Below are 12,371 nucleotides of genomic sequence, written 5' to 3' on the forward strand. Positions count from 1 at the left end.
ATTGTTTAGTTAGTTCTAAATGGTGCAGTTTGAGAATGTACAATTGGCCCAGTGTCCTCTGATGTTACACTGCAACCTGCCTGTGGGACAGAGTCCAACCACACATCTCCAACACATAGGCCTAATAATAATAATAATAATAATACATTATTATTATCTCAAAAAGAGAGACGCTAACAAATAATCTAGGAAGTTTAACCACTTGGATTAAACCGGAGGTGACAAGTCTCTGTGTCATCCTGGACTCAGATTTGAACTTCAACGCCCATTTAAACAAAGTGACCAAAATAGCTTTCTTTCATCTCAGAAACAGAGCGAAGGTAAGACCATCATAAATCAAAATGATGCAGAGAAGCTAATTCATGCTTTTATATCTAGCCGACTAGACTACTGCAATGCACTATTCACTGGTCTCCCCAAGAAAGCTATTGGAAGACTCCAGCTCATTCAAAACTCTGCAGCTAGACTACTAACGAATACCAAAAGGAGGGAACACGCTGATATCAGCAAATTACAGCCAACAAATATTGCTGCAATACACATGCTGCAGCTGCCCAGCTACTCTGTTTGTAAAAGTAAATAAATAGTATAAATAGCATTTCAATAATGTACTTTCTATACCCTGCTTCATAAACAATAATCCCTGTGTTCCTCCGAGTCTGGGGGTCCGGGGATGTAAGGACAGCGCGAGGACACAGACAGGGAGGCTGCTTCACTTCATAATGGAAATGGCGGTCAATATTAACAACACAGGAGCTAAAACGCTTAATAACCTTCATTACGTGTTAGAGAAAGAACATAATACAGTTTGACAAAGATGAGGCTGTTAAACGGGCAGCGGATCCGCTGTGTGTAGAAAGAGAGAGAGAGAGAGAGAGAGAGAGAGAGAGAGAGAGAGAGAGAGAGAGAGAGAGAGAGAGAGAGAGAGAGAGAGACACTAAGCTGCAGCGATCAGCTGATACGGAGCATAGAGAGAGAGAGCTGCAGTCTGCGGGGCTCGGCCTCGCCTCCTGTCCTCACAACTCTTATTAATCCCGGGACCGGACAATTGTTATTTGTTCCTACTCGGAACCGAGTTTTGCTTCCCAACCCTGCCACTGTGCTACACTTCCCACCCCGCCCCCGTCTAACTGTACAGAAAGCGGCGAGATGCATTTCCTTATGAATCGACTAGCAGAACCGAAACTAAGATTTCTAAACGAACAATTTCACAATTTGCGAATGAGTTCTGCCTTTTGTAAACTGAATTTATCAATAATTTGTCAATAAATCGGGGCGAAAAACGTCACGTGTCGGCCGGACAAGTCAATTGAAATATCTACTTGTCCGATATTGTAAATAACATGTCCCGGACGGTGCGACGTGTACTTTTTCGCACACTGCATTAGCAATGTTTAACCACTCAGAAGACAGCCCATCAAAGTGAACACATTGGGACCTTTCAGAGAGGTAGTTCACAAACCACCCCACTGCATGGCTGGATATGCCAATACAACACATCCTCACTCCCAGGTCGGCCTATGTTGACGTTATGTCAAGTCCCCTGTGTCGGCTTTTTCCAACGCAAGGGGGGGGCCCTAGAGTCCATTTTCAACGCAAGGGGGGTGGCCCTTAGCGTCCATTTTCAGCTTTCCGGGATGTCCATATGCTTCTATGGACGCTCATGGAAGCACGGCATTCGTTTGTGTCGACTGCCCTTAAAGGCAATATGAGCGTCCATTCTCATTGGATAACGGAGAATTGTACACCCGGAAGTAAGTATTCCCCTTACTGACGATTGATTTTACAGTGATATCTGCACTACTCATCGACTAAAAAACACCAGATTATCCTTGTTAATTACACAACATTGATTGGTTTAAATTGTGTGCAATGCTTTTGTATTTTTCCCCTTCGATTCGGAGAAACAAATCTTTTTTCGGAGTAAAGGATGGCAGAAGACTCTACACTACCCAGAATCCCCAGCTATCGTTTGGACGACACCATGTGCTCTGTTTGATGTCACGTGATCTTCAAATTTCTCCCTGCAGAAAAAAAAACATGGCCGAACTTCGTTTTATTCTCGGTGTAAAATGCCTATTTTAAAGTTAGTTTGGCCATTAAAATGCGTTTTGATGTCATTTGATGCGAGAAATATGAGTTGTTATTTCAGATTATGTGTGCAGTGGATATTAGGGCTGTGCATCTTCACTGGTCTCACGATTCGATTCGATTCGATTACGATTATCCTGTCAACGATTCGATTCGGTTCGATATCCCGGTGCATCACGGTCAACCTGATCTCACCAGAATGCGTGACTCCACCACGACTCCTTAACACCACAATGCGTGGTGGAGTCACGAACTTTGTTACATTTGCGTGTCGGCACCACGCAAACAACCCCAATGTAAAGTGAATGAGGCTCCTTTGTCGTGGTGCACACACGCATTTCTACAACGTCCCGCAGTGAGCTTTTATTCTATACAACGTTTTTTAAATCTACTTTATAGCGTGTAGTAACTCACGGGAGGCTTCTTTTATTTTATTTGTATTCATAATTATTTTTATTTTTCGTCAGAATGTAAAAATTACATTAGTTACGAATTTGTGTTCTCAAAAAACAGTGCATTGTGTGTAATGCAACTGTGATTTTTATTAAATTAGTTTGTTTTTAAGGAAGGCCAGAGCTTCAGCTGTGTCAAATAGATTGTTCCCTTTAGTTAACGTTATTTAAAAGATAATTATCATGTCTTGTATTACGAGCGTCCATTCCCATTGGATAACGGAGAATTTTACACCCGGAAGTAAGTAGCCTATTCTCCTTACTGTCGATTGATTTTACAGTGATATCTGCACTACTCATCGACTAAAAAACACCAAATTGTCCTTGTTAATTACACAACATTGATTGGTTTGAATTGTGTACAATGCTTTTGTATTTTCCCCCTTCGATTCGGAGAAACAAATATTTTTTCTGAGTTTTTGGACGGCAGAAGACACTACACTACCCAGAATCCTCAGCTATCGTTTGGGACTACACCATGAACCCCGTGATCAGCCCTCAAGCTCTTTGATTGGTTGACCTCCAACTGCATTCCATATGAAAAAAAACGTTTCGTAAAAGAGAAAATCATACTTTATTCAGCAGTGCTTGCTTTACTCTTTGATAGTCATCACATGAATGCATTGTAATAAATGATTTGGCTGCATTAAATATTACACATCTGTCTTAGTTCTTTATTTATCTACAGAGATCGGGCATCAGCATAGAACGGAAACTATTCTTTTACCGTTCTGTTTTAATTTCACAATAAAGTTAGTAGTAATATTTTGTTTTGATATTATTGTTTTTTATTAACTACTAGACAACTGGGTCATGTTAAGACCATCTTTTTTTGGTTGCTATGAATTTTTTCCATCGCTTTTGTGTTACAAATATCAAAACAATAACAAAATAATATTCGTCGTAAACTAAACCGGAAACAGCAGTATATTTTATTTTGTTAACACTGTAAACTTGACAGCCTTTTAACCTATGCTTTTAACCCAAACCACCTACTGGTTAAAGCACGTTATTACACGTTTAGAGTAATTGCAATGCAGGAAGATTGTGTTGCTTTTTAATGACTGTTTAAAATGCCTTTTTCTTAATGTCTTTCATTTTTGTAACGCACTTTTGAATGTGTTATATTTTATGAAAACATTCAAATATTAAAAGTACATACAAAATAGTGGGAAAGTAGAAGGTCAATTATATAAATATAGAATAGAAAATATCAAGAAGATACTCAAATGATATCTAGAGTAAAACAGTTTAGTGCCTGATAGGAGGATGTGCTAACTAATAAGGCTTTATTTAAAGAAATGTGCAGAATACGACAGTGTAATGGTGGAGGTACACACATATTGATAGATGTCTTGTAATGCACTGTTGATGAACCTGTGACCCAAGTTGTTCATTCATTGCATAACTACGCTATTGTGTATATGATATGTCAATAAACCTTAGAAAATCTTGAAATCTTGAAAGGGATGTGCAAAATAGCAATTATATACAGTCTTTAATGAACTATTAGAGAATAACGAGTAATGAATATGCTTTAAACGGATCTGCAGATAAATATTTAGTCTTCTCAAGCACCAACTATCAAATATCTCGCCTGATTGTTGGCACTTGACAATCACCTTCACTGAATTTCATTTAGGTGTAACTAAAGTCTGATTTAAGGCTTGTTTATATTTCACATCATTAATCCAAATCTGTAAAGTAACTAAAATAAATGTAGTGGAGTAAAAATACCAGGTTAACCTTAAAGAAAGCCCTCAGGATTATAAAAGACCACCATCACCCCAGCCACAAACGGTTCTGTCTGCTGCAGTCTGGCAGGCGGTACCACAGCATTCGGACTAAAACCACCAGACACAGAGACAGCTTCATCCCACAGGCCAGAAGACTATTAAACACCTGAATTTAGAAATAACATTCATCTGGCTGCTACTTAGAAATTATTTATCTAATATATCATATTCCAATCACTTGTATATAGACTCTTATTGCACTATTTCACTATTTTTTCTGTGTATCTGTTTTATTGCGTAGCACTGTTGGAGGAGCCTGTGACCTAAGGGGGGGAGGGGGGTAGGACACGTTCGATTCCTGTTTTGAATAGTGTGCCGTCGATGGGTTTCATTCCATTTCAAAGTCCTTTTGGACGCTCTGTGTGTAAACGTCGCGCATCCAATCACAGAGGTTGAGGACTGATCACGGGGTTTGTCAAGCTAAGCACATGGTGTAGTTCCAAACGATAGCTGAGGATTATGGGTAGTGTAGTGTCTTCGGCTATCCTAAAACGCCGAAAAAATATTTGTTTCTCCGAATCGAAGGGGGAAAATACAAAAGCATTGCACACAATTCAAACCAATCAATGTTGTGTAATTAACAAGGACAATTTGGTGTTTTTTAGTCGATGAGTAGTGCAGATATCACTGTAAAATCAATCGACAGTAAGGAGAATAGGCTACTTACTTCCGGGTGTAAAATTCTCCGTTATCCAATGGGAATGGACGCTCGTAATACAATACAGAGGACATGATCATTATCTTTTAAATAACGTTAACTAAAGGGAACAATCTATTTGACACAGCTGAAGCTCTGGCCTTCCTTAAAAACTAACTAATTTAATAAAAATCACAGTTGCATTACACACAATGCACTGTTTTTTGAGAACACAAATTCGTAACTAATGTAATTTTACATTCTGACGAAAAATAAAAATTATTATGAATACAAATAAAATAAAAGAAGCCTCCCGTGAGTTACTACAAGCTATATAGTAGATTTTTAAAACGTTGTATAGAATAAAAGCTCACTGCGGGACGTTGTAGAAATGCGTGTGTGCACCACGACAAAGGAGCCTCATTCACTTTACATTGGGGTTGTTTGCGTGGTGCCGACACGCACATGTAACAAAGTTCGTGACTCCACCACGCATTGTGGTGTTAAGAAGTCGTGGTGGAGTCACGCATTCTGGTGAGATCAGGTTGATCACGGTGCATCACGATTCATACCAATGCGTTGCATCCTCAATTTTCTATATTACTGCACATGGCTTATTTTTCATCAATGCATACATGCAGTAAATACATATGAACTCTCTTTTTATTATTTAGAAAGTGCTTCAGAAATCAATAACATAAATGTCTTGACATTAATTTATAAACCAAAATAAATGAATTGTATAGGGCTAGCCTCCGTGTGTGAAGTTGTTCCATCCTCAAAAACAAAAAGCTAATGCTTCTGCAGTCTAGCTGCAGCTTCTAGCCACGGCCTTCTGTTAAGAAAGGACACTGAATGTCCTGAATGTGGCATCACACACAGGACTTGAGTCTGAACACAGCAGACAACAGGAGTATTTACAACAGCATATACAAACAAAAATACTGCATGTGGGTGCACACTCACATTCTCTGTCTTACTGTTACATAAATCCCATGAATGTATGAGATTAAATTAGCTTCATTATATCTCAGTGATTAAGTGAATAACAAAGTTTCTATCGGGTCACTATCAGCATGTCACTCATTATTTTCAGGGAGGGGGCGGGGCTTGGAGGAACGGAGAGGAGACGGTGATCGCGGAAGCTTTTTTCCTCCTGCCTTCACAAACTTTACACACGTATATATCGTCTGGAAATTGCTAGAGGACATTCATACTTTGCAATCCAAGACTTAATTAAATCCACCAAAAACATGATTGTAACACGATTATTTTTTAAAAACATAAATCCCTGTCTGTGTCTCTGAGCCGCAGCGACACGGAGTGATTCGGAGCGGGTCCTTCTGCTGTGGGTTCTGGACTGGTGTTCTTGTGTTGGTGGATAAAGCAGACTGCTCGGTGTTCGGTGTTGCTGTGCCGCTGTCACGTATGTTCCCTGATCTCTGCGCCGATTTGATATTAAAGTGACAGAAAAAACGTTATAGTAAAGCCGCGGGCGGAAAATCAGGAAGCAACGTTACTACTCTATAACCCATTATCTTCCGTCACTGCATCAAGACCGAATCGTCCACGTCCGCATCGCAATGCATCGTAGAAACGATTATTTTCAATACCCCTAGTGGATATACATGATCTTTAGTTTGCTAGTTATTACGAAGATTACTTCAGGAAATTGCGTCCATAACGTTTTCATTGTTACCAAGGTGGTTGCTAGGGACGCTGCTATCGATATTATTTCTGTTATGTTGTGTAACTGTTTAATGGTGTTATCTTTATTGCTACCCCCTTCCCCGTCAATGTATAGTGTTGGTCCACAGCGCAAACATATTAGTTTAACAAAATCCGCATCTAAAGATAGCCTACGTTATTTTCCCCTGTGCAATTCCTGTCTCACAACTCAGAGCACATCGTCATTAACAAATACCGGAAACAGACCGAAAACATTTAAAAAAAATAATAATAATACTTCCGGGTGTGCTTGCTTTTCTCTTTGAAAGTCATCACATACCGGCATTGTAATACACGGTTCGGCTGTATTACATATTACATATCTGCCGTAGTTCTGTATTTATAGAGCCCTGATGAGAAGACTTCTAGACAAACATGAGGAACTGAAAACGTGAAGTGGATCATAAATATATCAGCCATTAAACAACATCTTACATTTCTTTTCACACAATACGTCTCCTTGCAGTATCAACACTAATTCGGCTGACTTTTATATTTGATCCAATTGGTAGATAGGCTGTATTTACACCATAAAGGTGCACAGCTGATTTAACCTAGTGGTTAAAGCATGTTATTGAATTTCATTATTTTTATTATTAGATATTAATAGGATCCCTATAAAGTATATTCATTACTCGTTATTCTCTACTAATAGTTAATTAAATACTGTATATAATGACTATTTTGCACATCCCTTTCAAGATTTTCTAAGGTTTATTGACATATCATATAGGCCAGAGGTCTTCAACTAAAATTCAACGAGGTCCAGTTAGAGAAAATCTCCCCATGCAAAGGTCCGGAACATCAAAATGTCTAAGTTGCTTCATGAATTAGTGTGATATATATTGAAGTGACCTGTAGCTTTATCAACGTCTGTATGTAATCAACAACTGACTGCCAATCAAATAAAGAAAGTACAATTAAAAAACAACAATATTTATTGTCAATTAACATTACTTAAATACTGTGGATATGTGTAATGTTTAAATATTGAAGTTAAAAGCATCAATCTGGTACACTTTGAGAGCAACACTGAGAGATCTATGGAGACATCTCTCAACACCCATATGAAACAGAACTGTAGCATATTTTCCTTTTTGGATATTTTACAAATCACTCCCCTTTTAAACTCTATTCTTGTTATTTTTAACAGCTTTTTTGTTGCTGTCATGTAGTATTTTATACCTGTTTTTCATTTAGTCTCATTAATAACTATATTGATCATATCAAGGTGTGCCTTAACCTCACTGAGCTGAGGTTATTTGAGGCTCTCAGGAGAGAGCTCTCTTCCACCTGGTTGTAGAAAAGCTCTTTAAATTCGTTAGCATAGCTAGCTAACCAGATGCTAATAACAACAGATCGCCACTGTGCTTACAACTAAAGACACAGCCACGCAAACACTGCTGTATGTGTACGGCTCCTTATGGGAGCTCTGCTTATGGGTATTGCAATATTTTAAGGGCTGGAGCGGCGTTCCGGTGCTCAGCACTCCTTTCAGACGAGACATATACCACGTGAAGACACGTTACGCTCGTGTTGTGTTCATGAACCTGTCCGTGGCCAGGAAAAACAGGTACTCGCTTGTTTAATTATTTTTGCGGTCTAGATTTCTTCTTCTTTTTTGAAGTGAGAAGTTGTCCGTCTGTCGGACTGACTCCCTCCCCCCCACCCCCAAAACGAAAACTCTTCGGTTCTCCACGAATTACACAAATCACCCAAATCAGCGTTAAAAAAGCGGGAGGCGCCGAAAAATCCCCTATTAATGTATTGATTATAGCTCCGGGTCCGTATATGTCGGCGTCTGGGTCCGCATCAGGACCGCGGTCCGCCTGTTGCCGACCCCTGATATAGGCCTAGACACAAATAGTGTGCATTGAATGAAAAACTTGGGTCGCAGGTTCCTCAATAGTGCATTACAAGACATCTATCAATATTTGTGCATACCTCCAGCAATGTTAACTATGTTGAAGCACTTATTTTAACTGATATTATACATAATGTATTATACTCTTATAAGATGTATGTAGATATTTCATCTCCGGCCTTGTCAGGTATTGAACAATCAATAAATAAAGAACACAGAATTGTTAAATAAAACACAGAATTGATGTGATTATACTAAATTATTTACAAATAAACACCACTGCATATTTAACTGTTACACATGCTGATGTAACGCAAATGTTCCAACTTGGGATAAAGTATCTTATCTTAAGCTGATCGATGGCTATACTGCCATATTTGCAAAATGTGCCTCTGAACCTTGACAAGTGCATGTTTCAGGCTTATCAATTAATGTAATGTAATGTAATGTTATCAATTAACAACAGGGGTCACAAACATAAGACCAGCTGTTAAATAAAGCTCTTCTGACCTTAGCTGGCATGTGTGTATATATATATTAATTAAACACTAAAACACACACACACACACACACACACACACACACACACACACCAACTCAGGTATTAACAGATGTGGAAGGAGGAACCTATTGCGGTGAGCATGTTGTAACTTCCGGTTGTTGTTGTTGTTGTTGTTGTTGTTGTTGTTGTCATCTCCGGGTATCCCGTGTGCCTGTTCTGTTGCTGATAGCTTATTAACTTAACTTAATCCCTCAAGGCCTCCTTCTTCAGTCGGACGTCTTCCCTGACCACCGGTGTCCACCAGGAGGTTCGAGGGTTACCGCCCCTTGAGGCACCTAGGACCTTGAGACCACAGCTCCCCGCCGCGGCTTCGGCAATAGAGGCTTTGAACACCGACCACTCTGGTTCAATGTCCCCAACCTCCACAGGAATGCCCGAAAAGCTCCGCCGGAGGTGCGAGTTGAAGGCCTCCTGAACTTGGGCCTCCTCCTGACGTTCCCAGTTCACCCGAACTACACGTTTGGGCTTACCAGGTCTATCCAGAGGCTTCCCCCGCCACTCGACCTAACTCACCACCAGATGGTGATCAGTTGACAACTCCGCCCCTCTCTTTACCCGAGTGTCCAAAACATACGGCCTCAGGTCCGATGATACGATAACGAAATCGATCATGGACCTTCTGCCTAGGGTGCTCTGGTACCACGTACACTTATGAGCATCCTTATGTTCGAACATGGTGTTTGTTATGGCCAATCCATGACTAGCACAGAAGTCCAGTAACAAACCACCACTCCGGTTCAGATCAGGGGGGCCGTTCCTCCCAATCACGCCCCTCCAAGTGTCTCCATCATTGCCCACATGTGCGTTGAAGTCTCCCAGCAAGACTAAGGAGTCCCCTTCAGGAGCCCCATACAGGACTCTTTCCAGGGTCTCCAAGAAGGCCGTATACTCTGAACTGCTGTTGGGTGCATAAGCACACACAACAGTCAGAGTTTCCCCCCCCATAACCCGCAGGCGTAGGGAGGCGACCCTCTCGTCCACTGGGGTAAACTCCAACAACGAAGCACCTAACCGGGGACTTGTGAGTATCCCCACACCCGCCCGGCGCCTCACACCTTGAGCAACTCTGGAGAAGAATAGAGTCCAACCCCTATCCAGAAGTAAGGTTCCAGAGCCCAACCAGATCCAACTGGTACCGCTCCACCTCCCGCACAAGCTCCGGCTCCTTCCCCCCCAGAGAGGTGACGTTCTACGTCCCCAAAGCCAGCTTCTGCCGCCCGGGTCTGGTCCGTCGAGACCCTCCGCTTTCACTGCCACCCTTCTGGCAGCGCACCCGACCCCATCGTTGTTTCCCGTAGGTGGTGGACCCGCGGGACGGTTGTACACAATGGTACAGGATAATGATGCATTAAATCAGCCAGAAAACATAATAAAATACTCGCGCCTCGTCCAATGTTTGTGCCCGTCTTCCTTTGTTTTCGTCATCACCCGAAGATTCCCGAAGTATTTCGTTTCATTGAGAGGGCGTGGTCGGGAGCAGTAAAATTGAAAATAAAATGAAACTAGGCGCATGAAATAAAAAAAAATTGTTTATTATGCTTATTTTTAATAAAAATACATAAGTTAAACCCAAAATTCGCGGATTTCCACTATCCCTTTAAGATGCCCTCACGAATGGCCCAATGTTGCTACGATCACAGCCGAATTTGAACATTTCCTTTATTGTGTGTCCATCGGGTTGTTTTATTGCACAACAAAATCATGTAAACATATAAATATATATATATATATATACTTGCTCTAAATATATAAATCACCCAATTTGTGTTCTATGAAACTAAAAAGGATATGATATATTATTTTGAAGGAGAGTTGACAGGAAGTTGTTGTTGCTATGGAAACAACATTACGGAGAAAACGTAATATTTTCTACATATAAAGACGGATAAAGTAAAGAACAAAGTCTGAAGATATCAGTACAGTATCATAGTACTGTAACATAATTGTTTTCGGTACTTTCATTGCAGTTGTATGTCTTAAATGTAATGTAAATGTTGCCTTCGTGTGTGGTTCCGGGCCATCTTCGTGCGAAATTCACAATTCCATATTCGTGTGTCCATCGGGTGTCAATTTCGGGACAGTGTGTCAGGGGCTTAACAGCCCACCACCATGACCTGTTGCCCATTTTCCACTTCTATATTTAAGGCTAAAAATTCGAATTGCTTACTGATAGATTTGGAAACTAATGTGGATACACTGAACTTATTCTTAACATAAATGGCAACACCACCACCTTTATTAGGCCGGTCGGAACGATACACATTATAACCATTTAAGGCAATGTCAGAGGCCAAAATAGATTTATTTAGCCATGTTTCTGATAAAACAATGACATCAGCGTCAGTCAAGCTTGCCCAAATGCGGACAAAATCTAGTTTACCTAACACATTCAAATGGATGAAACCCAACCCAGATCTAGCTTTAAAATCAGCAGGAGTAGCGATCTGACTACTACCACTGGGCGGACCAGGGTTAGGTTGTACATTTCCTGACAGTAATAGCAACAACAAAAAACAGGCATCTTTTCCTCTTAATCGACACACATACATTGTCATCTACTTTAGAAACACCGGAAAAGTCAGCGAGAGTGTGATTTGAGCTTAAGAAGCAGTCCTGAAGAACCATCATCGCAGGAAAACAAAAAAGACAAACATATTTTGTCGAGCAGATTGTCTGTGACAAGGCAACCGGTAATTGGTATAGTGTGGTGTGGTATATGTGGGTCACTCAAGCATCCCCTGTCTCTCTGCCAATCACAGAGCTGCACAGTAATGCTGGTCGGTGTGTGGGCCTGTGGTTGGGGGGGCAGAGGGGGGAGGGCTGGAGAGCGTGTGACGTTGACCCTGCTGTGTGTGTGTGTGTGTGTGTGTGTGTGTGTGTGTGTGTGTGTGTGTGTGTGTGTGTGTGTGTGTGTGTGTGTGTGTGTGTGTGTGCGTGCGTGTGTGTGCGCGTGCGTGTGTGTGTGTGTGTGTGTGTGTGTGTGTGTGTGTGTGTGTGTGTGTGTGTGTGTGAGAGTTAGGGAGTGGAGTACTGAGTGATGTTGGACCTGTAACCTGTGACCTATGAACCATCTGTATGCTATCAAAGGAGTTATTAAACCTAATAACTTGAGGCCTGTTTCCGACTCCTATTGTGGAACGTTACAGTATTGTTGTTAGTTATATGGTTTAAGATGTGTGTTGGTTTTTGAAATAATATATTGGTTTCTTTAATAAAAGGCTGAGGTGAAGGCTTATAGATA

The sequence above is a fragment of the Pseudochaenichthys georgianus genome, chromosome 22 (assembly GCF_902827115.2).
Source record: "Pseudochaenichthys georgianus chromosome 22, fPseGeo1.2, whole genome shotgun sequence".
In the NCBI taxonomy this organism is placed as follows: Eukaryota; Metazoa; Chordata; class Actinopteri; order Perciformes; family Channichthyidae; genus Pseudochaenichthys; species Pseudochaenichthys georgianus.